We start from the raw sequence: 24,206 nt of genomic DNA on the forward strand, positions 1-24,206 counted from the left end.
AAGAAAGAGAGGGTACAAAATAAAAAGATTCAGTGGAGTGGTATTAACTGGGAACTTAGTGAAGCAGAAAGTATAGGGACAACAAGAAATAAAGCATAAAAGTTTTCTGTGAAGCTGTAGGATTTATATTTTGTTATCTTCCATTTGTATTTTTGGCGGATATAGTAAGAAATTTCTGGTTGACTGAATCCAATTTTCATCCTGATGTTCTGATATTATGTAGGCACAGTTTAAAAATTCACTGAAAACAATACTAAATATATCTTTAAAAAGCATTAGCTGATTCTTCTCTGTTTTCTTTTGATTATAGTAGTCACTTTGGACAAAAGGTATTAAAAGCTAGAAAAATTAAACTTCAGATGACTGTAACCACATCAGTCAGTCTTGCAGTCCTTACACTCAAAGAGTCAAGGGAGATAAAGATCTTTATTTGACATCAAGGCATACCAATTTTCAATACCTCAGTTCACACAAATACATTTTATGCATGAACTCATCTCTTCTTTCATATTATATGCATTCCTTGGTGCTTGTAAAAGTTTCTCAACACAAGACTCATTGTATTCTATCACTCTTACATTCTAGAATGCCAGCACCCAAATAGTAATGATCTCATAGTTGATGAATCAAGTCTTAGATGTAATATGAAAAGGACAGATTATTGCTAGAAGAATTAGGGAACATGAAAAACAGTGGCATTTTGAATTATACATGCACAAACAAAAGAAAAGCTCAATTTTGTTCAATATCCATGGTCATACATAAAAATGTCTTTTCTTTTCTTTGAAGGCAGCCTTAATAGTATACATATTGTTTACTTTTCGAAGTAAAAATTAAAAGCATTAAGATAAATAGTGCTGAAGCAATTATTGGAAAAAGTATTCTAAATTTTTTGTTTTTGTTTTTTGTTTTTTAGGAAACAAGAAAGCTTTGGTTATAGCTTGGCATTTAGTCTAGTTGTGTAGAATATTGTATGAATTTGTTAAATGTCAGAAAAGAATGAAAATAGCTCCAGCAAGTATTTTCTTGGTCTATAATTGTTTTTATATAGTATTTTAAAATTTCTTGTTACCTAGCATCAAAAAATTCTTACTTGTCTTTAATTTCAGTAGTTTTAGGATATGTCTTTTCTCTCTTTTTTTTTCCTTTTTTTTTTTCTTTTTCCTTTTGTGGGCAGAGAAGTTAAACAGAAACGTGAGCTTATAGTGTCATTACAAATAAATAACTATCAGAGTATCTGAGGATTTTTGGAAAAATAATTCTCAGAATACCTATCATATCAAAAGTCTAAGGAATCAGTGACACTTAATCATTCTGATATAACACAAACGTTTTTCATTAGGATGCAGAGATCATGTGAATTGCCATTTGGGATAATTGTCCTTACTGAGGATTAATGGGAGAATTGAATGCTCATGGGACAGCTTATGGTACCGGGCTGAACACTTTCTGAAATGACTGTTGTTTTATGAGTGGTTTTTATGTTAAGCCAGGCCCAAATTATTTTGTTTTTTGAAAATTATATATGCGCATAATTTAAGAGTCAAAGAATTGTATGAAGTTTGTTGCCAAAACAGCAGTGTTGACTTCTAATGTTTTTCCTCTTGCCCAGATGAAACTACTTTTGTTTCCTTTAGCTGACTCTCTTTGTGTGTCTTGTGTCTGAGCAACATGCTTTTAATTGTTACTTTTGATTTTTTAGTTTTAGCTAATATCTGTTGCATATCCCTTACATGTGGCCAGGATTGAGCTGCTTTCCCCCTGAGCCCTCAGCATCTTCCCCAAACGTTGTAATTGTGCATAGTTGAATATTCAGCATTTATATTATTATAACTATAAAATGCAATCCACAGCTGCTATTTCTTCCCTTTCTACACAGCTATTTGTTTTCACTGGAGTCAGTTATTGTTCCTTATCTTCCATTTCTTTGTTTCTTAATGCACTTACTGCTAATTTAACCTCCAACCCTTTTCTCATAAAGGCCTATACATCTTTTAGGCTTTTAGTCCTTTAGACCTTGTGGTCTATGTCATAGCTACTCAACTCTGCTATTGTAAATTTGACCCACAGGCTGGAGTTTATTGACCTCTGGTTGAAATCATACCTTGGGATGGTTAGTTGCCTCAGATATTCCATCAATCTTCCCTTTTCTCCAAAGTTTCTCAGTGGGGCTCTTAGGGTGTTCTTACACGCATGTGATAGATGTCATCCTAGTGTCTTCTTTATCATCATTCTGAGGATTTTCTTTGCGTCTTTTCTTTTGTTCAGTCTCCTTTTACTTGTATCCCATGTCCTTTCTTTTCTGTGGCCAACTCCCTTATTTAAATAGAAAAACCATTTCCACAAGCTTTTAGTGAAAGGGTACAAAGCAGATAATGCAAATTCTCTCTTAACACCTGGTCTTCCAAGAATTCATTGTGACGCAAGAGGTTTTTGTTTGTTTTTAGCTACACTTACCATTGGACTTACACTTATCAGAATTTAACTAAGAAAAGCTAAATGAATTTTATGTAAAACGTTTTATTTTGCTTATTTGAAATAAGATTAGGAAACAAAAAATCAAACATGTCTGGGACTTGTAACTACAATACTCTACAGACTCATTGTTTTCATCTTCTTCAAGTAAAACCTTTTAGGAGGTAGAAAGAACACACTGGAAAGGGATGTGAGGATGGCAGCACATTAAAAAATGGGATGGAATTAAATTAACAGATTTGTTCTTCTCTTAACCTTCTGAAAGATCCAAAATGACCTTCACTAGAGTCCCATTATAATGGTGGACTAAATGGTCCATAGTATAATTGTACTATGAATTTTCAGGGAATTAATATTGATGCTTCATATAAATGTTTCCCCTGAACAGATGAAATTGGCTGTGCATTTTTGGGTCTTTCTAAGGAATGAAATAAGTTTACTAACTTGAGATTTGTTGATAGCACTTAGAGTAATTATTGATTATAGTATTGAATATATTTTAAAGCAGTTGGTTTCCTACAAAGCAAATAATATATATTAAACTAAAATATGTTAAAAGATAATTTTGTAACAATTAAATTATAAATCAACAGGGGATCATATGGTATTCTTGATGCCAATAAAGCCTAGTTTGTAATATGTTTTTAAGAGAGCACTGGTGTTCTCAGGAGATCTAAGAGACATTCACAGCAGGAATGGATTAGATAAGAGCTAGATATATTCCTGAGTTCTATTCTGTGCTGACATACTTTGTGGGTAATTTAAATATGGAACCAAGTAAAAATATAGAGCTTCTGAGGCTGATAGATGGCTTCAACTTTTACCTTTATGGCCCTGGTAGGTTGCTTTTCCCTTAATATTATTTTTATGTCCTTTAATTTTAGGTTCATTATGTGTGTAGATGTGTCATGTAATTGTGGCTTTTCTCCAGTAATTGCTCAACATAATAGAAATTACTAAACAAACCCCAAAGCTGTTGTGCATATAAGTTAGATCCATCTCTCATTAAAGATTTCCCCTGAACTATTTTTAATTTATGCATTTCTGTATGGTTTGAATCTAGACTTGACATCCATCTCTCTTCCCTCTTCATGGTTAAGAAAGCTATGAAATTCATAAAAACTTCATTGTTCAGGATATTTTTTTCCACTTTTGATTCTTTCTTGAAAAACTTTGCTGGAGAGATTATTTTTAATCCTATTTTAGATGTAAGCAATAAAACTCTGGCTGTATTTTAGAATGTTGAATACATCATGGTCAGTAAACAAGGAATATTTAAAAAAAATAATTGTTTTAGCTACTTTTGGGTGAAAAATCACTTTTGTATTTGGCAAACTATAGATAAAAATGGATTCTGTTTTTTTGGGAAGATTCTGTTGACTTATGGAGGCTATTTAAGGAATAATATTAAAATATATTGATAAAAAGAGTCACAAATTTAAATAATATGGTTTAGGAAAATGTAGCCTACTACTCAAATGAGAATAGGTAAGGGCTCTTTATTCAGAGTGTGCTATATAGCAAGAGAGTCAGCTACCATCATTTGTGTTTTGGCAGAAACTCAAAAGCAGACAGAGGAGTGGGGAATCTGTATAGTGGGGTAAAAGGGAAAAATTCAAGCATCCCCTGAATGGAGGCTATTGGCATGGGGAAGCTGGAGGCCAACTAACTAGTAGTAGGACATCCTATGAGATTGGTTGGAAGCTCATATTTGTTTTCTTCCCTTTGGTCCCAATTAGGAAATAGGGACAAAAATTAGGAAAGCTTTCAATTACTGATCAAGTCTTGACTTCTTGGTCTCATTGATGTGGAGACTGGTGGACCACAGGTATGGGTCAGAGTTCTGTTTAATATGTCGTCTGGCTATTGTCTGTCTATATATTCATTCTCCTAAGGGAATCAGAAATACCTGTCATCCTATAAAAAATTACCAGTAATTCATGAGAACTAACTTAAAATTCAGGCTAATTTTTCACTCATTACATTGTTCTGGGTATTTTTACTCTTCTTATCAGTGAAGTCAAATATAGTTGATTTGGTCCCTTTTTTCCAATTAAGGAGCATTCTTGACAACTATGTCGAGTAGAAATCAATTTTCGATTCAGTAAAATCATGAATCAGTAAAATGACTTAATCATAAAAGACTTTTCCTTGCTTCTGAGTAAGGATGGAGATGACATTCTCATCTATTTCAAGGTTTGTAAACACAGTGTGCTTTGAATTCCTTACAAGAAAATTTCTATACTAGTGAATGTAACCAAGCAAAGGTCATTCTATAAAAACTTTCATCAATTTTAATTTTATTAAAAAATCCTTTAAATATAAAGCTGTAAATGTGTACAAAGCCATTTATATGGTTTTGTTTAATTATAGTATGATTGACAGTGTTACAGTAGTGTCAGGTGTACAGTATAATGACTCTACAATACTGTAGTTAACTCAATGTTACTAATATATTTTTTGCAAACCAGAAATATTTTTACTGTGCAATTTTAAAATGTCCCCAAATGCTGCATTCTTGTCACTGCATTCTGAAAAATCTGTTTTGTTAGAGATGGGTAAATAAGAAATAACACAAAAGAAGACAAAAATCATGTGTAAGAGGCAATGTACACTAATCGTAATTCCACTCTCTTGAAACAGATCGCTCTGACATGATAGCTAGCTATAATTAACAAGTGATAAACAAAACAATAAAATATCAGTCTGCAAGTCACCTTGCCAGACTCCTGATGCTGCTCTGACCTCCACCAATCAGTCAAGCTTATTAGGAGGATCAGACAGCCATTAATATCTTAATGCCTGTGAGACTTGCAGCATGTTCTGAATACTGTAGAGTTAAAAAGTGTATTAAGGTATGAATATTCCTTGAGCAGAAACCAATAGTAAAGAAAATGCTTCTCCAATTGTTTCCTCCCTTGGCTGCTATTTGTACCTCTTTCAAATAATGTGCTATTCAGATTTTATCTTATTCATAGCCCAAGGAAAGCATTATATATAAATATTACAATTACTCAGTTGTATCTTTTATACTGGAAGAATATGTTAAATGTGCAGTCTCTTTCTACTTTCACAAATATTTAATATTTAGGTAGCTCTTTCTTCTTTACAATGTTAATAGCTGTCTTAACTTTGTAGCCCCTCATTTTAACAACAAAGAATGTATATGTCAGTTACTAGCAATGAAAAATTATAAATCTTTCTGCTTCATACAGTGTGGATGATCCATCATTAATAATCAGAAAATATAACTTATCAGTGCATTTTTGAGACATTATTGGGGTGCTATCTTAGATAAAATCATTTCTATTTGAATGTGGCAAATTTATGTTGAAGACAATGTGTTCTTAGCATTAGCTTCCAACTCTGAACCTTTGCAGTAAATAAGACAAGGTGTTAATTAAGAGAACTGCCAATCCAAATGAATAATGGAGTGCTGGAAATAGCCTGGGTGAGGGCTTGACCTTCTGCCTCAAAGAAGTGCTCCAATGCTGAAGTCTCAATTTTGGAGCTATGACTACAGAATAATGAGACTATGGAAGGGGGAAAAAAAAAAGGATAGTAGGATCTCCATTAACTCATTTAGCTATCCCTAATTAGTTTTCAAAAACTGTCAGGCAGTGTTTAATGAAAGGCTTTTCAGGAATAGGAAATGAATAAAGGTTGCAATACAGTAGTCCCCCCTTGCCTACTGAGGATATGTCCCAGGACCACCAGTGGATGCCTGAAACTGTGGGTTGTGCTGAACCCCATGTATACTATGCTTTTTCCTAAGCATACATACACCTGTGATAAAGTGGCACGGTAAGGGAGGAACAACAATAGCCGATAATAAAATAGAACAATTAATAGCCCTATACTGTAACAAAAGTGAAGTGAATGTGCTCTCTCTCTCTCCCCCTCTCCAAATATACTGTGCTGTCTTCACCCTTATCTTGTGATGAGGTGAGATGATAAAACACCCACATGGTGAGATGCAGTAGGATGAATGATACAGGCAGTGTGATGTGGCTTTAGGCTACTACTGACCTTCTGTCGACTTGTCAAAAGGAGGATCCTATGCTCTGGACCATGACGGATGGCAGAGAACTGAAACCACAGAAATCAAAACCACAGGTAAAGGAGGGCTACTGTACTTACTATTTCTTTAGCCCAAATGGCTGTTAACTAAGTATTAAGCAGGAATAGGTACTTTACAAGGGTCTTTCTTAAATACCCCATATTAAACAACAACATAAAAAGGCAGCTGCTTTCTTCCTGACACTCACCCAGGCCATCAGCTGCCTCTTTCGAGGAGGAGGGGTGAGTGGGAGGGCAGGGAGCAGAGGCATTCCTCTCCGGGAGGTGGTGTCCACGGACAATCGGAAGTCAGCCACCTCGGATTCATACGTGACTTGCTGAGAGACCTGAGAGTTCAGGGCCATCCAAATCAAAACCTTTAATTAAGCAATTCCCCTCCTGATTCTAACTTAACAACTAAAGCAGCAAGTCCTTCTGGGCTGTGGGGCTGCATGGACTTGTGGGAGGAGGCCATTGAGAGGATGTGACTGCCAGTTGAACCTAGAGCTAAACCCAGGCAATTGGAAGTGCCTCATCCCTCCCCACCCCTTGTTCTTGGACTGTACATTCTGGAATTTACATAGGAGCCATTTCAAGGACACAGTTTTGACAGAGTTCTGTGTTGTCAAGACCATCTGCACGGTATCACCTGATCAGACCATCTGACTGAACCCAGTTAAGGCCTCCGAATAAACTTCAGATTCTGGCAGGCAGGTGCAGAGGTCTGGTTGTCTTGCTGCCTTCCAGGACAAGCCTGGCATATCAGCTTCCTTGTTTATTCAAACTACCACCAAACCACTACCAATCTGGAGTGGCTGGCCTCTTCGGTCTCTCCTTGCCCTCTGTGAATACAGGGGCCAGTTTTCAAACCAATACCATTTAAAGGAGAGACCCAGTCTCCATTTAGTCAGGACACTGAATTAGATACATTCCTAAGGTTTTTAAAATGTTCAAAAACCTAAACCCTTGTGAGCATTCTTCTGATGCTTCCAAATACTTTGGGCCATGAGAATAAAAAACATTTTAGTGAGGCCAGTATGTCAGATGACTTTGTTGCTCTAAGAAAGTTGCTTTGGCTTTGGACAATCTATCTCCTTTTCTGGGAAAGCTCTAAGATGAACAGAGAGTAAGACAGTAAGACAATATGAGGAAAATCTTGAGTGGCATTTACTGTAGGCCTCTTATGGACAGGAGCTGTTTTATGTTCATGACAACTTTATGAGGTAAGTGCCATTATACCCATTTCACAGATGAGGACGCTGAGGCACAAAAGGTAAAGTAATTTGCCCAGGAACACTATTCCACTCAAGTGCCTGGTCTTAGGCATGAGTCTTGGTGTCCATGGTGTCACAGGGACATATTGTGGTCATTTGTTTTCACTTGGATTTCAGATGCTTTGGCTTTGGTTTTTCTAGGGTATTTGACTCAGCCTAAATCCTAGACTCAATCTAGATTCACAGGAACATTAGCTGTTTCCACCTCACCACACATCAGTACAAATAAACCAAGCAGTCACACATCCAAGTTCTCAAAGCAGAAGCATGTTTATTACAGTGAGGAGGATAGCACCTTACCCCCACCTGTGCCCCTAGTGATTTTCCTAACTGAACATTCTCTTCCAAGTTAGTTGTGAGTGAAAATTGAAACTGTGATAGTAATTTCTCTAGAGCTACTGCTTGACTATTGCTGGGTCTTTGGCAAAGATCCGTGCTCTTTTTCTTTTTCTTTTTTTCCCCTAGCCTTAGCCAGTGACCAGGGTTTAGGAATTTTAGACTCCATTTTCCCAATTTCTGTGTTAAAATATTTAACTACTTAATTGTCCATTTTCCCCCAACGTGTCCTTTGAACTTTAAGAGGCACTTACCTATAAATTTTTAGGAATATTTTTATCCTCAGTATATTTTATATTTAGAGGAGAGTTATCAGATTAAAAACACATGACACTTAAATTCAGAATTTCAGAGAAATTCAAGTTTGATTGGGAATCATGTACTTTTGTATGTTGAATCTGGCAAGCGTATCTTCTAGCGTACTGGAAGTGAGGGGAGGGGCAAGCTACTTCTTACTAGATAAACCATCTTGTTTTGTGCAGATTAGTTTAATAACTCTAGAAGCTAAAGCAGTTTATAGTTGGAATCTGTGGACAGGTGCACATTTTCTCGAAGTCATTATCTTCAGGATCCAAATCTAAACAAATATAGTATGATTCCCACAGTTCATTTTCTCAGGATAAGACAATCACCATAATAATTTTTAGGAATTTTCCCCTGTCACTTGTGATTAAGTTGTCCCATAAAGCTGAATTTTATTAATACCCAAACTTTTAAATTTTGATTTTTTTCATAGAAATCTTTCTGAGAGGTATTTCCCATTACTTTAGCTACTTGAGAGTGCTATATTGAATGCAACTTCCTCTGAAAAAAAATCAGTGTTATTATTATTTTCTAATTTATTTTTTATTTTTAAAGGGTTTTATTTATTTATTTGACAGAGAGAGACAGCAAGAGAGGGAACACAAGCCAGGAGACTGGGAGAGGGAGAAGCAGGCTTCCCATGGAGCAGGAAGCCTGATGCAGGGCATGATCCCAGGACCCTGGAATCATGACCTGAGCGGAAGGCAGACGCTAAACTGAGCCTCCCGGGTGCTTATCATTATCATTATTATTACAAATTATTATCATTATTATTATCATTACAAATTCTTTTGCCCTGTAGTACAATGATACAGCCCCAAGTCTCCTGCCATGTGGAGGACTATAATTCCCCTCCACCGAGTCCCATGGTGATTGTCAGCATGCTGCTGTTTGCTATCCTCACTGTACACCATCCCCTGGAGACCTAGCCTCTCACCAGCAGTGGGCCTCCACTCCTGAATTGTAGCCTTACCTTAAAAACAGTTGTGTGGGGGAAGAACTGAGGGACGCTCATGAATAGACTCCAGTGCATTTGCTTTGTGCTAGTGATTTTTCTTGTGGTTCACTTCAGAGGGTTGTACTTGTACTTCCAGATTTATGCTTTTATTCTTTATAGGTGAGCTTTGCTAGGTATGTAAAGGCTCCTCTTTATGTCTCATTATTACTTCCCAAGATAGGTTCTACAGGATACAAATTCAATAAAGGGTTACGTAGGTGCCTCAAGAAAAACTTCTGTGGTTGAGTCTGAAGCCAGTGAGCTAACCTAAGTTAAACCTGTAAAAAGTTAAAGGTGCTTTTACAGAGATTTTTTTTTTTTTTTTTTTTTTTTTATTATTTTTTATTTTTTATGAACATATATTTTTTATATACATATATTTTTATCCCCAGGTCTGTGAATCACCAGGTTTACACACTTCACAGCACTCACCAAATCACATACCCTCCCCAATGTCCATAATCCCACCCCCTTCTCCCCAACCCCCTCCCCCCGGCAACCCTCAGTTTGTTTTGTGAGATTAAGAGTCACTTATGGTTTGTCTCCCTCCCAATCCCATCTTGTTTCATTTATTCTTCTACCCACTTAAGCCTCCATGTTGCATCACCACTTCCTCATATCAGGGAGATCATATGATAGTTGTCTTTCTCTGCTTGACTTATTTCGCTAAGCATGATACGCTCTAGTTCCATCCATGTTGTTGCAAATGGCAAGATTTCATTTCTTTTGATGGCTGCATAGTATTCCATTGTGTATATATACCACATCTTCTTGATCCATTCATCTGTTGATGGACATCTAGGTTCTTTCCATAGTTTGGCTATTGTGGACATTGCTGCTATAAACATTCGGGTGCATGTGTCCCTTTGGATCACTACATTTGTATCTTTAGGGTAAATACCCAATAGTGCAATTGCTGGGTCATAGGGCAGTTCTATTTTCAACATTTTGAGGAACCTCCATGCTGTTTTCCAGAGTGGCTGCACCAGCTTGCATTCCCACCAACAGTGTAGGAGGGTTCCCCTTTCTCCGCATCCTCGCCAGCATCTGTCATTTCCTGACTTGTTGATTTTAGCCATTCTGACTGGTGTGAGGTGATATCTCATTGTGGTTTTGATTTGTATTTCCCTGATGCCAAGTGATATGGAGCACTTTTTCATGTGTCTGTTGGCCATCTGGATGTCTTCTTTGCAGAAATGTCTGTTCATGTCTTCTGCCCATTTCTTGATTGGATTATTTGTTCTTTGGGTGTTGAGTTTGCTAAGTTCTTTATAGATTCTGGACACTAGTCCTTTATCTGATATGTCGTTTGCAAATATCTTCTCCCATTCTGTCAGTTGTCTTTTGATTTTGTTAACTGTTTCCTTTGCTGTGCAAAAGCTTTTGATCTTGATGAAATCCCAGTAGTTCATTTTTTCCCTTGCTTCCCTTGCCTTTTGCGTTGTTCCTAGGAAGATGTTGCTGCGGCAGAGGTCGAAGAGGTTTGAATGCTAATGAGATTGTAAAGCCCCGGCAGTCTGACATGGAAGATTACAAATTTTGATTTTAGCTGCAATCCCTTTGGTGGAGGATCTTACTGGAAATATTGTGACATTTCGTCAGGACTCATGGTTGCCAGGTTAGCATGGGAGCTGTACACAGCAATTAAACTTTTAAGCATGACATAAGTTCTATTCTAAAAACTTAGAAAAGAAAGGGATGAAATGTGAAGTGATTTATAATGGGGATAAAATTAATATCTTTTATGTATTCAACTAATTATGAATTGGATATAGTTCTTTGAAATTAATAGATAGCAAGTATACACATCTTCAGGACATTAATTAGAAGACAGATTTCTCCTTTAGAAGGGGAGAGTTGAGTTTCTGAATGGTAATATATTAAAAGGAAGTGACATGTCAGAGCTTAGGAACCATAAAATATAATTACAGAACTCCTTTCTGCTCTCTGGACACATTCAATGAGGAGATAAAACTAAGGTTAAGTGGATTTAAGTGCTTCAAACAAAAATAAAAACAAAAACAAAAACAAAAACAAAAAGCCAAATAATAACCTTGCTTGTTTTTCTTCCTCGATTAACACTACTTCCTTCTTTTGCTCTTAAGAATATATATTTTAGATTAATGTTATTGCTTCTATAAAGTGTTTTAGTTATGATTTTTATTATTGTTTTGGTAGTTATTACTTCTAAGTGTTGAAGGAGAGGACTGTTATGTTTGTAGAGAAGAGCACACTGATACTTGGTTTAAGTCTATATGCCATTTGCCTTTGCCTAAAGACACTTGCAAGCCTACAAATATATTTGTGATAACTATATGATAAAACACTTAGTTGTGTATAACAATGCTCTACTTTCAACTTTTTGAGGAACCTCCATACTGTTTTCCAGAGTGGCTGTACCAGCTTGCATTTCCACCAACAATGTAGGAGGGTTCCCCTTTCTCTGCATCCTGACCAACATCTGTCATTTCCTGACTAGTTAATTTTAGCCATTCTGACTGGTGTGAGGTGGTATCTCATTGTGGTTTTGATTTGTATTTCACTGATGCTAAGTGATTTTGAGCACTTTTTTTTGTATCTGTTGGCCATCTGGATGTCTTCTTTGTCGAAATGTCTGTTCATGTCCTCTGCCCATTTCTTGATTGGATTATTTGTTCTTTGGTAAGTTCTTTGTTCTTTTTTTTTTTTTTTTTCTTGTTTTTTTTTTTTTTTTCTTGTTTTTTTTTTCTTTTTTATAAACATATATTTTTATCCCCAGGGGTACAGGTCTGTGAATCACCAGGTTTACACACTTCACAGCACTCACCAAATCACATACCCTCCCCAATGTCCATAATCCCACCCCCTTCTCCCAAACCCCCTCCCCCCGGCAACCCTCAGTTTGTTTTGTGAGATTAAGAGTCACTTATGGTTTGTCTCCCTCCCAATCCCATCTTGTTTCATTTATTCTTCTTCTACCCACTTAAGCCTCCATGTTGTATCACCACTTCCTCATATCAGGGAGATCATATGATAGTTGTCTTTCTCTGCTTGACTTATTTCGCTAAGCATGATACGCTCTAGTTCCATCCATAACTGCTAGAACTTATACAGGAATTCAGTAAAGTGTCAGGATATAAAATCAATGCACAGAAATCAGTTGCATTTCTCTACACCAACAGCAAGACAGAAGAAAGAGATATTAAGGAGTCAATCCCATTTACAATTGCATCCAAAACCATAAGATACCTAGGAATAAACCTAACCAAAGAGACACAGAATCTATACTCAGAAAACTATAAAGTACTCATGAAAGAAATTGAGGAAGACACAAAGAAATGGAAAAATGTTCCATGCTCCTGGATTGGAAGAATAAATATTGTGAAAATGTCTATGCTACCTAAAGCAATCTACACATTTAATGCAATTCCTATCAAAGTACCATCCATCTTTTTCAAAGAAATGGAACAAATCATTCTAAAATTTATATGGAACCAGAAAAGACCTCGAATAGCCAAAGGGATATTGAAAAAGAAAGCCAACGTTGGTGGCATCACAATTCCGGACTTCAAGCTCTATTACAAAGCTGTCATCATCAAGACAGCATGGTACTGGCACAAAAACAGACACATAGATCAATGGAACAGAATAGAGAGCCCAGAAATAGACCCTCAAATCTATGGTCAACTAATCTTCGACAAAGCAGGAAAGAATGTCCAATGGAAAAAAGACAGCCTTTTCAATAAATGGTGCTGGGAAAATTGGACAGCCACATGCAGAAAAATGAAATTGGACCATTTCCTTACACCACACACAAAAATAGACTCAAAATGGATGAAGGATCTCAATGTATGAAAGGAATCCATCAAAATCCTTGAGGAGAACACGGGCAGCAACCTCTTCGACCTCTGCCGCAGCAACATCTTCCTAGGAACAACGCAAAAGGCAAGGGAAGCAAGGGAAAAAATGAACTACTGGGATTTCATCAAGATCAAAAGCTTTTGCACAGCAAAGGAAACAGTTAACAAAATCAAAAGACAACTGATAGAATGGGAGAAGATATTTGCAAACGACATATCAGATAAAGGACTAGTGTCCAGAATCTATAAAGAACTTAGCAAACTCAACACCCAAAGAACAAATAATCCAATCAAGAAATGGGCAGAAGACATGAACAGACATTTCTGCAAAGAAGACATCCAGATGGCGAACAGACACATGAAAAAGTGCTCCATATCACTCGGCATCAGGGAAATACAAATCAAAACCACAATGAGATATCACCTCACACCAGTCAGAATGGCTAAAATCAACAAATCAGGAAATGACAGATGCTGGCGAGGATGCGGAGAAAGGGGAACCCTCCTACACTGTTGGTGGGAATGCAAGCTGGTGCAGCCACTCTGGAAAACAGCATGGAGGTTCCTCAAAATGTTGAAAATAGAACTGCCCTATGACCCAGCAATTGCACTATTGGGTATTTACCCTAAAGATACAAATGTAGTGATCCAAAGGGGCACATGCACCCGAATGTTTATAGCAGCAATGTCCACAATAGTTCTTTGTTCTTTGATAACCAAATAACTTTGGTAAGTTATTTGTTCTTTGATAAGTTTTTTTTTTTTTTTTTAGCAGATTTTGGATATTAGCCCTTTATCTGATAGGTCATTTGCAAATATCTTCTCCCATTCTGTCAGTTGTCTTTTGGTTTTGTTGACTGTTTCCTTTGCTGTGCAAGAGCTTTTGATCTTGATGAAGACCCAATAGTTTATTTTTGCCCTTGCTTCCCTTGCCTTTGGCGGTGTTTCTAGGAGGAAGTTGCTGTGGCTGAGGTGGAAGACGCTGTGTCCTGTGTTCATGGAGAGATTAATTTTAATAATAATGGCAAAAACATCTATCAGTCATGCTTCTTAACTGTTTTCCATGTATTATTTAATTCTCACAACAATGTGTTTATGATATTCATTTTAAAGATGAGAAAATCAAGTCATCCTTGCCCAAGATGAACAGTTAGTAAGTGGCAGAGCTGGAATATGAATGGAAGTAGTCTGAGTCTGGAGGCTCTTCTTACTAACCATTAAAAATGCAAAGATGGGAATGGTATTTAGGTTAGTTCATGAAACTGTAATCCTAAATTCCTCAAATGTTGTCATGTGTTTTCTTGAGGCATTATAACTATCAGATGGAGTCCTTATGTTCTTCACAAAGGTGAGAGGAATACGTAAAGATTTCTTCACTGAGCATAGCTGATGAAGTCTGATGAAGTTGATAAAGTCTGACATTTCCATGAAAAACAATGAAGTTGTTGAAATATTGGCTAACTCTCTCTGTAGCCAATATTTTTACTTCCTGGAGTAAGAACATAGATTATCCTAAATTCTGGGAGAAGTATGGGCTTTGTCTCATTCTTCTTTAATATCCTAACAATGCTAATTACAGAACTATAAAAATGTAGAACGCAACTACTCTGTGGTTATTTGACAAGGGCATTCTGAATGATCCTTACTTTATGATGAAAATGAAGTCCCGAGAGATGAAGACTTGGACTCAGTTCTCATAGTAAGTGGCAGAAATTCCTCTTGTGGAGGCAGGTCCTCTTCATTTCTCACTTTACCATATTGATGCTTGGTATTCATTTCTTAACAATTTATAGAAATGTTAAATCACTGGAATTACTCACTTATATTGACCTGTCAGGGTTGTTACAACCATATTAGAATATATACAGATGTCTTCATTGTAGGACAGGATCTTGCTGGTAATCAAGCTGATCTTTCTAGTGGTTGCTAGAGAAAATGGCTGTCTGGGCCATATTTCTAGCAGCTCTCCTTGGCTTCCTCATAGACCATCCTTATCTTCAAGCAGGCTGGGGGCACCTGGATGGCTTCATTTGGTTAAGCATCTGACTTTGGCTTAGTTCATGTTCTCAGAGTCCTGGGATGCAGCTGGGTTCCTGGCTCAGTGGGGAAAGTCTCCCTCTGCCCCTCTGCATGCCAACCCCCCCTCCCGCTTGTGCTCTCTTTCACTCAAATAAATAAATAAAATCTTAAAAAAAAAATAAAAGCAAGCTGGACAAATCCTATTTCTTGCCATCACTAGCAAACTCTCAAGGAGTGGCAAATTAATGCTTCTCTTATTTTCTCCGTGGGAAATAAGGGTTGATAGGCCCAAACATACTATTCTGTTCCCTGACAATGCAATTTTCCAAGTCATTTTGAAAACACTTTTTTTCCCCCTGAAATAAGAACCATTTATATGGGAAACTGCTAATGGGTCTTATCAACCTGCATCTTTTTTTTTTTTTTTAAGATTTTATTTATTTATTTGACAGAGAGATCACAAGTAGGCAGAGAGGCAGGCAGACAGAGAGAGGAGGAAGCAGGCTCCCTGCTGAGCAGAGAGCCCGATGCGGGACTCGATCCCAGGACCCTGAGATCATGACCTGAGCCGAAGGCAGCGGCTTAACCCACTGAGCCACCCAGGCGCCCTCAACCTGCATCTTGATGGCTATCCTTGATTTCTCTTTTCTTTGCCCACTTACTTTACCACAATGTGTATATTTTCTTACATACATCTTTTTACTTTTGACCAATTTTTAATAGGTGTCTGTTCTTTTCGTGTGTTTGAGTCTTATCCATCCTGATATTAAGAAGGCCAAAACTATTGTCATCAGTACTTTTAAATATTCCATTATGCCTGCCTTTTCTGTTTTAGGAGAAAATGTGTGTAAAATAATTTCATCATAATTCTGGAATAGACTATGTATAACAAAGGGTTTTGGCAACACTCACTTTGTAGTCAGATTAAACTTGGATTACAGTTTGGGCTCTGATAATTACATGTGACCTTGAACAAGTTACTTAAGTGTTTTACAGTTTCTTTATCTGTAAAATGGTGCTGATAATAAAATTTATCTCACAGGGCTGTGAGCATCAATGGAGATAATGAATGAAAAGTGCTCAGCATGGTACCAGCTTGTACTAAGCATGAGTAAGTGTTAATTACTCACTTACATCTTCCACACTGACTGATATAGAGAGTAAGTCTTTTTAGGTCTCCCAAATGGGAAGTGTACCATGGTTCCAGAAGTAAGGCTGAAATATCACCAGTATAATAAGGAAAAATTCTGAGTGGATAAATCTGTAAGAGCTTTGCAAGGGTATGTATAAATGCCAATGGCACTGGAACAGCCAACTCAGTGTGATACATACACATGTACACGCATACTTACAATAGAAGCAAAAGTTGGTCTTTCATGAGCGCCTGGGTGGTGCAGTTGGTTGAGGGTCCGACTGTTGGTTTCAGCTCAGGTTGTGACATCAGAGTCGTGAGACTGAGCCCAATGTTGGGCTCTGTGCTCAACTCAGAGTCTGCTTGAGACTCTCTCTCTCCCTTTTCCCTTCCCGAAAATCATTAAATAAATCTTTAAAAAAATGATATTTCAACAGTCAAAAATACAAGAAACAAAGAAAAACAATATAAAATCTTTTACTATATTTTGGGAATTAGTATCTTTATAATCATAAATAGTTAAATATGATTCATGCCTGTAGTTTCTCTTGCCTCATTTAATGCCTATGTTTTTGATTCTACTTGTAAACAGCAAGATAAAATTCTGTCTTTTTGACTGAAAGCACTCATTCATCTGTGAAACATCCCACACTATAATTAGATTATGAAGGTAAGGGGCACCTGGGTGGCTCAGTGGGTTGGGCCTCTGCCTTAGGCTTGGGTCACGATCCCAGGGTCCTGGGATTGAGCCCCGCATCAGGCTCTCTGCTCCACAGTTAGCCTGCTTCCTCCTCTCTCTCTCTGCCTGCCTCTCTGCCTACTTGTGACCTCTGTCTGTCAAATAAATAAATAAAATCTTAAAAAAAAAATCATGAAGGTAAAAAATGATTTTTATTTGGATAAGGAAAGTGGCTTGGTGGTAGGTATATATTGTTTTGTTCTTTGTTCTTCTTGGAGTGTAACAGACAAGCTAAACTTATAGTTGCCACCTTGTCTTCCTCCCTCATCCTTCCAGCCTTTCCTCAAAAATATATCCCATTTTATTTTACCAGGGACATATGCATGTTTATAAGTTTATTTCAGTACAAGCACATAAAAATCCATTAGGCAATTTTAAGTCTAAAAAAAATAGATGGATGGTGGACAGTGTAGACATTAATGATCAAGAACTTTTAGGAGAATTTCACTGCCCATCTTCTGATTTATTTTTTTTCTCAAGTACTATTTTTGAGAAATCGGTTTTCAAAGGATCTAAAAACACCTGATCTTTTCTTCTAGATGGGGAGATCATATTATATAACCAACAGTTAGTAATTATGGCTGAATGAAGATTTTACTTCTGGGTTTTGAACAATCTCATAAGTGACATATTGGACACTTGAAATGCCCTCAAGATTGATGGGAGTGGTTTTTAAGCTTACTCTGGGGAGTGATAGGGATCCAAAATGGACCACTGAACATACCACCAAGAGTGGAGGGATTGAGTTGTTAGGTAGTCTGGGGCTTTATGCCTCCCTTACAGTCTTCAATGAGAATAAATGAGTTTTTATTTGGTTTGCATATTGGTATTCCATTTTTTATCTTGAGATAGAAGATTTACCATTTTAAAGTGTACAGTGTTTTTAGTATATTAATAAGGTTGTATACCAATCACTATTATCTAATTTCGGAACATTTTAATCAACCCCCAAGGAAACTTGTGCCCATTCTCCCCTCCCCCTGGCCCCGGGCAGCCATGAATCTGCTTTCTGTCTCTATGGATTTGTCTATTCTGGAAATTTCATAAAATAAAATCGTACCCTGTGTGGCTTTCCATGTCTGGCTTCTTTCACTTAGCATAATTTTCAAGATTCAGTGATGCTACTGTATGCGTCAGTTCTTCATTGTATGCATTTGGCCTTAAACATGCTACCCAGTATGGATTGTTTTGTTCACGAGTGTCCATGTTTTGTTCTCCTCACTCTCAGAACAGCACCACAGGTAGTGTTTCTTTTGCTTTCGCAAGATATATGTTCTGGTATTGTGATTATTATATGCTTAGTAAATACTAAGATGTATTTTTAAATAACTGGTCTTTTTTAAAAAAATGTATTTTAAAATAACTCATCTTTTAAAAAAAAGGAAAGAGGGTCACCTGGGTGGCTTAGTAGGTTAAGCCTCTGCCTTTGGCTTGGATCGTGGTCTCGGGGTCCTGGGATCAAGCCCCACATCAGGCTCTTTGCTCGGCGGGGAGCCTGCTTCCTCCTCTCTCTCTCTGCCTGCTTCTCTGCCTACTTGTGATCTCTGTCAAATAAATAAATAAAATCTTTAAAAATTTTTAAAAAAGCTTTAAAAAATAAAGTAAAAAAAAAAAGATTCTTGAGAAGTGAACAGGAAATTACCATTTTTTTTAGTACCTTTTATATACTAGATTCTAAGCTGGGGGTTATCAGTTAATCCTCATAATTCCATGAGCTGGAATATATTTATATTTATATTTATAAATATATTTATATATACATTTTCTCATTCACTGGAGGGAGGCGATTAAAGTTTAGAGAGCTTTCCCTCAAATTACACAGCCAGAAAATGACAGATACGAGATTTGCATCCAGATCTGATTCTACCACATTATAAAACTTCACTAGGTTTTATGGATTTCCCCCTAAACTCTGCACTTAGCATGGAGTCTGCTTGAGATTTGCTCTCCCTCTCTGTCCCTTACTTGTGCTCCCTTTCTCAAATAAATGCATCTTAAAAAAAGATCCCCCACCCAAAAACCCTTTTTAGAAAAAGCCTTAGTAAATTCTTTTATATATGGAATATATTAAATATAGGAATTCCTAGAAGCAGGGGGAAGAATACATATTTTTGAGACTCTTTGCAATCTTTGCAATCTGATTTTAACAGGTGATGTTAGATTCCTCTTTTTTTCTAAACAGAAGGTACATTTATAAGAGCTCTAGAATAGTGGCATAACTAAAGCTATCAAGTAATTTTCTTATTTTCTTTACAAGATATTAAAAATTTTGGATAATTAATTATAATAATCTAACTGAAGCTGTACTATAAAGACTGTCTACTACAGGATAAATGCAGATTTCATAGTAATCAAGGGTAATTTTTTTGTTTTCTAAAAGTATATTTACACTCCTATATTTTTTTATTTTTAAAAAAATTTTTAGTTTAAATTCAATTAGCCAACAAATAGTGCATCATTAGTTTCAGATGTAGTGTTCAGTAATTTATCAGTTACGTATAAGACCGAGTTTATATATCACATTTGGTTTATAATCATGACTCCTGAAAGTCTTGATATGTGAATTTTTCAACATAATTCATTTTTATAATTTTGCAAGAACAAGGGAAGTACCCTGATGTAGTAGAAACAGCACCGTCCTTGGAGGAAGGAGCACTGGGCTTTGTCTTTGCTTGTCACAAAGTGGGCTTATAGGTTTGGGTAATCCCTTCTGTCTTTCTGGAGCCCCATTCTTCAGTTATATAATTATAGGGTTGGACCAAGTGATCTGCAGGGTCCTTCCAGTTTAAAGGTTACTGATAATCATATTGAGGGAATCCTAGAGAACAAATACTACACTTAAGAGGTTTTGCATCCTCTGAGCTGCCTTTTGAAAGTTGACAGTAGCCTTTAAATCAGTCATAAACCAGAGGGCAGAACTGCAGTGGGCGAATTGAAAAGCTTCTTGCTCTTAGTTTTTGGGTGCGTTTCTGACACTTCTGGGTGGTTTAAATGGCTGTGAGTGCCCTCATGCCACACAAAGCTCACATCACTCTAATCATTATGAAACTGTCACAGATGTGCACTGGAAAGATTTTCTGAGGAAGCTGGAAAAATGAGACTGTAAATGCCTTCCAGCTGGCATGCCTGAATGTTCTTCATCTCCTCGGAGCCATGTTCAGGTTAATTTCAGTTGATGACTGATAGCTTATCCAAATGTTACTCAAGATACTATGGAGCAGTTTTTCTCCCCTAGTGATGAACTCAAATAAGAGGGTGATTATTGAAAAGGAAAATAACTAAGAAGTCTCAATTGAAAAAAAAAAAAATGGTATCATTACAAAAGCACAAAACTAAATTATAACATCTTCTAAAAAGAAGAAAAAGACTCAAGGTTGGGACATAAAAAGCATAAGCCTAATTACACACATGCATATGGTGTACATTCCAGTTAAGTACCGAGGGAGTTAACACCTTCGTGCCCAGCTGGTTTAGGTCATGCCATTTACATCCTGCTGTTCCCAATGATGATGATAAGAAATGGGCTGCCTGCTATCACTAAGTGCCAGATACAGACCATATGGCAACAAGGCAACATGGAAAAAAAAAAAAAAAAACCACCAAGGAAAAAAACACAACAGTTTTCTTGAGATTTAACGTACTTTGATAGCTTCAGACATGCAATCTATTGCACATTTTCTTAATTCCTTTAAATTCCTCTTCTAGTCCTGGCATTGCTGCTGGCTGCGTTTCAGCTGTGTAATGTGAATGTGAAAACAAGCGAAGGGCATGATTACAAAATCACATATTCTAGAATCTAAGTGTTTTACTTTGGATGATAGCCTTCTTTAAATGATAGCTACTCTCTTTATAGAAATAGTAGAATTCCAGAGAGAAAAAGATAAAAAGGGATGACAAGCTATTCATATATATGCCTATAAGCATATTCATACAATATGAAGTGATTTCTTAAAAGTAGAGATAAAAGTAATGGAATCATAGGATGTTAAGAAGCTGGAAGTGATCTCAGAGCTCTTTAGATTCACCCTTTTGCTTTGCAGAGAAGGAAACCAAGGAAGAGCTTTTAAGTCATTTGCCCAAGGGCACATGGGAGTTATTGACAGAAAATAATCTGTAATTTAGGTCCAGAAGCTTGTATTCCAGTGTTTATTGTTTTTTAAAAGTCTATGTATTATGTTGATAGAGAAAAAATAATAAGATTTCAAAGAATTGATAGTGATGTTTGATTGAGAAATTGTTTTGGTGTGTAACAGATAAGCAGACCCAGGACTTCATAATTTTTTAAAAATTTATTTATTTATTTATTTGAGAGAGAGACAGTGAGAGGGAGCATGAGAGAGGAGAAGGTCAGAGGGAGAAGCAGACTCCCTGTGGAGCTGGGAGCCTGATGTAGGACTCGATCCCAGGACTCCAGGATCATGACTTGAGCCGAAGGCAGTTGTTTAACCAACTGAGCCACCCATTATTAAGATAATTTTTTAATGGTATACATTTTGAGGAAAAATGGAATACTACTTTAATACAATTTTATTTGCTAATTGGATTAGTTGGCTATCTTAATCACCCATGCATCAAAATTTTTTGGTATTGATTTCACAGTCATTCCACAAATCTTCTATACCCAAGCTAAAAATGACATATTTCCTGTGGTCTGATGATTGATATCCTCTTTTGTAAAATGGCCCTATATGAATTCATAGGTCCCTTTTAGCTCTTGCAGATTATAGTTCTAAGTACCTTGTTCACAATGAAGCATATCTTTTGAAGTTATGGTCATCTAACTTCAAGGTAGATCAAGATTTAACCTTTGGTGATTTAAAAAAGAGATATATATATATATATATACATATATATATAAACAATTTTTTTTTTAAAGATTTTATTTTTTTATTTATTTGACAGAGAGAAATCACAAGTAGATGGAGAGGCAGGCAGAGAGAGAGAGGGAAGCAGGCTCTCCGCTGAGCAGAGAGCCCGATGCGGGACTCGATCCCAGGACCCTGAGATCATGACCTGAGCCAAAGGCAGCGGCTTAACCCACTGAGCCACCCAGGCGCCCCTATATAAACAATTTTATAGTGATATTTAAAAATACATTTTTTGTTAAGAAGAGCTTTTTTTTTTTTTAAGATTTATTTACTTATTTTAGAGAAAGAGAGAAAGTGTGCCTGTGTGTGTGGTGGGAAAGGATACTTTTGTGCCTGTGTGTGGGGAGGAGAGGGAGAAAGAATTTTAAGCAGACTCTGCTGAGTGCTAAGCCTGACTTGGGGCTGAGTCTTACAACCCTAAGATCATGACCTGAGCTGAAATCAAGAGTCAGATGTTCAACTGACTGAGCTACCTAGGCACCCCTGTTAAAGACAGTTTTATTTATTTATTTTTAAAATACTTAATTTATTTATTATCAAGAGAGAACATGAGAGGAGAGAGGTCAGAGGGAGAAGCAGACTCCCCGCTGAGCATGGAGCCTGATGTGGGACTCGATCCTGGGACTCCAGGATTATGACCTGAGCCAAAGGCAGTTGCTTAGCCAACTCAGCCATCTTCCGGAGTCCTAAAGACAGTTTTATAACTTCAGATTATACCTACATATTTTAGAACATTGTTCTCAAGATAAATGTTCAGAATTTTCTACCTCCAATTGATGGAAACATTACCCTTTGGAGTTGTACTATAATTCACACTTAAATGTATGTAATAGGAGGCCCTTGGGACAATTTGTATCTGTGCAGAACTTTTTGTCTTTTTTTTTTTTTTTTTTTTTTTGTGAGAGGCAGTGTAGTTTTAAAAGAACTTAAAGGTAAAGTGTATTTATTATTGAGATTGCATTAGTCTTTTTAATCTATGTTTTCATATTTAAACTCCATGATTAAAACCAACCTCAGATATCAGAGCATCAGGAGGACAGATAATAAAAGTGGGGGGGCCGCCACGGGTAACAGAACTTCTAGTTACAAAGCCAAATGAAAAACTGAGCTTAGAAGTTTAAACTTAAAAGTAACTAGGTAATTTATAGAAAAGAATTTTGTGATTCAACATGATTTAATTATAAACCACTCAAGGACTTCAAAGGATAAAGAGAAATGATTATGAGAGACCACAGTATGGATTATGATATAAAGCCTTCATTGAATTCCAGAAAATTTATTCCTTTTTTTCATGTTGGTCTGGTTTTTTTTTTTTTTTTTAATTAAAGTGTAGTTGGCACACATTATTACATTAGTTTTAGGTATACAACATAGTGATTCAACAAGTCTGTTCATTATGCTCTGTTCACCAGAAGTGTAGCTACGATCCATGGCCATATAGCCTTATCACAGTTGCATTGGGTATATTCCCTATGCTTGTACTTTTTATCCCAATGACTTTCATTTCATAAATTAGAAGCCTGTATCCTGTATCTCCCCAGAAAAGTCCTTCCTATTTCAGTTTGTGTTAAGGCCTCTAGAGCATGGTGAGACAACTATTGCATTCGTTCCAGTGCATATTTGGAAATACCACTAGCAAGATAAGACAAAAATTTTGTATCATAAAAAATGATTTTTGTTCCCTAACACCATTTTCCAATAGGAATCCGGGCTCTTTGGAAGAAATGGCAGATTCTAGGGTGGGGGCAATGAACATGTAAGAAAAACCCAGAGTATCTTATAATTCCAGAAAGAAAAAGAGTGTTCAGAAATCCAGAACCATGGTGTGGGGATAGTATGTCAAGGAACCACAAAAGCCAAACTGAAAGAACCCCTGGTAGCCAAAGCTGGAACAGTCTGAGCATAAGTAAGTGACATAATATGGAATTATAACTTAATATATAAAATATCCAGTAAACAGTAAAGAAACCTGGCAAACACTGTCTAGTGAATGTATTCATAGTGGTTTATTAGTTGGGACTAATGTATGACACTAATACACTAACAATAGGAAAAAGTAGGTGTGAGGTAGGGAGGTGGTAATTCTCCATATTATCTTTGTAACTTTTCTGTAAATCTGAAACTATTCTAAAATAAAAAGTTTATTTGAGAGGAAAGGAATTTGA

This window comes from Mustela lutreola, chromosome 2, assembly GCF_030435805.1.
Source record: "Mustela lutreola isolate mMusLut2 chromosome 2, mMusLut2.pri, whole genome shotgun sequence".
NCBI classification, from domain to species: Eukaryota; Metazoa; Chordata; class Mammalia; order Carnivora; family Mustelidae; genus Mustela; species Mustela lutreola.